At 46.6% G+C, this 3,859-nt stretch overlaps 1 pseudogene; it reads right to left on the bottom strand.

The window, feature by feature from the left end:
• Positions 1 to 350: 350 nt before the first annotated feature.
• LOC147439299 (uncharacterized) lies at positions 351 to 1,789 on the bottom strand (annotated as a pseudogene).
• Between the last annotated feature and the right edge of the window lie 2,070 nt (positions 1,790 to 3,859).

Here is a 3,859-nt window from a genome sequence, read left to right as displayed (position 1 = left end):
TGCAACCAGATTTTATGAGATATAAGAGTGCTTGATTTAGCTCCTCAAAAGCTTCTATGAAGTTAGGTGGCTTAGTTGGTATGTGACCAAGACCATGGCCACAAAGATGAGCGAGATAGGTACTCATAAAATAACAAAAATTCGTGGAGATTACGTGTTGTGCGGTGATTTCCAAGTTACAAAAGCACTCATGGGGTGTGAGAGAGGTGAACACTTCCTTCACATTACAGAGTGTTACTTTCAAAGGGGGATCAAAAGCCCAACTGAAAATGCATTCATCCCATAGGGGAGTGGTGGAAATGCCAAGCTCGAAGAAAAACAAGCTAAAGAAAGAGGTGAGATTTTTAATATCAAGCAAGGGGTTGACAAAATGAAGGGGAACAAAGGTTCCCTTCGCCTTGCTCTTGGGGATAAACCGAAAGCGTCCATGCGCATCTTTGGAAACCTGCATTAATCATAAAGGAGGGGTTTAGCACTAGTTACGCATGCATGGGTGAAGACGGTTTTGGTTTTTGGAGTTGGGATGGGGGGTGGGGCAGAAGCTTGTGCAAAGTAAGGTGGGAAAGTGGGGGTGGGGTTTTTGAGGGGTGCGGCTACTAGCGGTGGAGTTGGCTGGTGAGGCTGTCTTCCATCTTGGAGGTGTAGTAGAGGTATTTGAGCGTTGAGAGGGGAAGTTCCTTCCTCTTCCGCGTGCGGTTTGATTCCCTTCTCCGCGCGCTTTTTTGGCCAAACGAGTATCATGGGATGCCTTCGAAATTGGAGCAACTGCCGCATTCACAAAAGAATCCACTTCTGAGGATGAACTGCAAGAAGGTGCTTTGTGGCTAAACAATAGAATGAGTGATAGCATCTTTTAGCTTTTGCCTGTAGAATACATGGAGGAGGAGAGCTTTAATCACTTCTTGGGCTTCTTTAGTGACCCAACTCTTAAAGGCAATAGTAGACCGTTTAAGGTTTGAGCTTGGGAAGAAGCGAGGTAGTTGATTGAGAACCAACCATAAAGCATGATCGAACCACAAAACATTGTTGTCCCGACAATGATCCCCTTGTCCAATATGCTCGCAACCGCACTTAAGAAAAGGTCGGTGCACATTCCATACTTGTGTAGTATAATTATTATCTCGGTTTGTGGTAGAGATGACACCCTTAACCCCGACCACGCAGCCAAAAGTTGCATTACAGCGGCGTGGTTCGAAAAATGACATAGAGAAGGGGGTGGCAATTAGAGTGTTTTCAAAGAGGTTGGAGTTATTGCCCTCAAGAATCTGCATAAGACCTTGCTTGACCGCAGTCTTATCATGATCATTAAGTAGAGTAAGGAGAAGATTCTCGAGGAGGGGAGCAAGTAAAGTAAAATTACCAAAGGACCAAGCTTCGTGGTGAGCTTTACCCAAAAACATTTCCAAAAGTCGGCTCATGATGAAGGGATCAGTGTAGGTTTCAAAGGGCTTTGTGGTGAGCTTCGACTCGGTGTGGAAATGGTGAAGTCTTTGTTTGCAAGCATCTGCTCCTCTTCGTCAAGATCCATAGGTAAGAGTGAGCTTCCGGTAGCTGTTGGAGGCGTTGTGATGATCTCTGAAAAACCATTAAGTAAATGTCTCTTTCGCTGTCGGGTTAGTGGGTCATTTCGCAGCCGCTTTCCATTACTCTCCATGAATCATCGCATTAAATTAGGTGCATGCTCAAGCCACTCTTTCCGCTCACGCTCATCTGCGTCAATAATTGCGGGTAGATTTGCCGCCAAATCACGTAGAAGGGTAATCGCAGCAGGTGGGTTTTCCCGTGCCATGGCATACAAGCGAAACCATGCAGGAAGGTCAAGAGTGGATATGATTATGGTATCTTCAGCCTGCTAAGAAGGGATGGCGCCATCAAGTTCGAGCAGAGTGGAGTGAAAGACAAGGTCACTAATGCAAAGGAGCAAACCCTGGACAATTACAGAGGGGGGGAAATTTTGTGCAGAGTATCCTAGAGCCATAAGGCTCTCATCCCATCCTGAGTAAGCCGCAGCTAGCTGTAAGGCATGGAAAATAAATTAGATGATTTCAATGCTCATAAAACTTTGAGTAAGCAGATACACCAGAGATACAAAAGATACATAAAAAGATTTTTTTTCTAAAAGGTTTCTTGATTGTGTTAGTGGTTAGGCAAAATAAGGGGAAAGAACCTACTGGCAAAAATAAACGTGCAGAGAGAGAGAGAGAGAGAGAGAGAGAGAGAGAGAGAGAGAGAGAGAGAGAGAGAGAGAGAAGAACGCCATAGTTATGGTTTTCCTGGCCTTAGGGATGCAGATACAAAAGAAGGTTAACCCAGCGGGTAAAAGAGCTAGAGCATGGTGTTCTTCCAGGTTTCGATTCATGAGAGTCAATCGGCCAGCAAGCTTTGGAAAGAAAGGGGGAAAGATACACCAGCGGGTAGATCCGAAAAGGGGAAGAGGTTATGAGAGTTTCCAGAAAAGGGGCTGTTGGAATCGGCAAAGCAGAAAAAGAAGATGTGTGTGGATCGGGTGTGCCTGTAGATGAAGTCCAGCAGCATAGAGTGCCTATTAAGGCATTCAAAAAAACCTGGAAGCTTGTGTAGAGAAGAAGCAGTAGACGGGTGAGAATTGCCAAAACAGGGGCTACCAGAATAGTATGTGCAGGATGTGAGAGATGCCAGTATAGGGGCTGTCGGAATCGGCAAAAGATGATGTGTGAGGACCGGGTGCTTCTGTAGACCAATTCCAGCAGCATAGATGGCCTTTTAAGGCATTTAAAAAAACCGAAATCTTGTGCAGCGAAGAGGCAGTAGACGGATGGTACGTCATCTCCACAGATCTGGCAAGACTTCGAGATGATGGAGGGGTGTGAGTGTGTGTGAAAGTGTGTGTGTGTGTGTGTGTGTGTGTGTGTGTGTGTGTGTGTGTGTAGGTGAGAGAGAGAATGTGGATAGGTTTCCGTTGAGAGGGTGCGAGAGAGTGAGGGTATGGAGAGAGAATGTGTTGCGAGATGGAAATGGAGAGAGGATGAAGGCTTTGAGAGAGAGAGTGTTGTGGGTGTGTGTGGTAGAGATTGCGTCTTTGCAGGCGAGCGGCAGAGAGGGCTAGAGGTTAGAGAGAGAGGGTGAGAGGTAAGTTGGCGGGGTGTGTGTGTGTGTATGTGAAGCTTTGTAGAATGGGGTTGACAGACCAGGCCATGAGGGTGATAAGGCTGCCGAGTGGGGGGGGGGGGGGGGGGGGGGGGGGGGGGGGAGTGACGAGGCCATGCCAGTAAAAGGGAGGGCTACGAGGGTGTGAGGTAGGACGGGCGGTGATGGGCCATGACCAGGGCATTGCCGAGCCCTCTGGCGGTGTCGTCATGCTTCGGGCAGAGGACAGAAAGAGAAACGTTTCTTTTTTTTCTTGATTTTCAAAAATCGGCGATCATTAGCCCTCCCCTTTTGGCTAGAGGCATTCATGTCTCCAGCCCTACCTCTGATTCTTCTTTAATTGATCTGTAGGAGCCGATATCGAGTTGCCTTCTGAACTAGCCATTCCATTTGGCCATTGGTGAGATTTATGGGATATCCATGAATTTGCAACAGGTCCAGATGATAGCCTATTCCTTGGAATAGTGTGGGCTGATTAAATGGGAAACCCATGGCTTCCAAAACTGTATGCCAGTGTCCTCTTGGATCCCAAGTGAAGAATAGGGTCATTATCTGTAGTGTCTGAACAATAAAATTTGCATACCAAATAGGACCAAATTTGTAACCACTAGTAGTGAGAGGAAAAATGAGCATCTTGGCTCCTATAAAGGCAGAACTGAAGATTATGATTCGGAAGAGTGTACCAAAATCCACCATATATGGCCGCCTTGTTGGTGTGGTGAGCTCTAGTTGT

The sequence above is a fragment of the Adiantum capillus-veneris genome, chromosome 16 (genome assembly GCF_014529385.1).
Source record: "Adiantum capillus-veneris isolate H3 chromosome 16, ASM1452938v2, whole genome shotgun sequence".
In the NCBI taxonomy this organism is placed as follows: Eukaryota; Viridiplantae; Streptophyta; class Polypodiopsida; order Polypodiales; family Pteridaceae; genus Adiantum; species Adiantum capillus-veneris.
The sequence above is the reverse complement of the archived record's forward strand: the minus strand, read 5'-3'. Positions and strand labels throughout refer to the sequence as shown.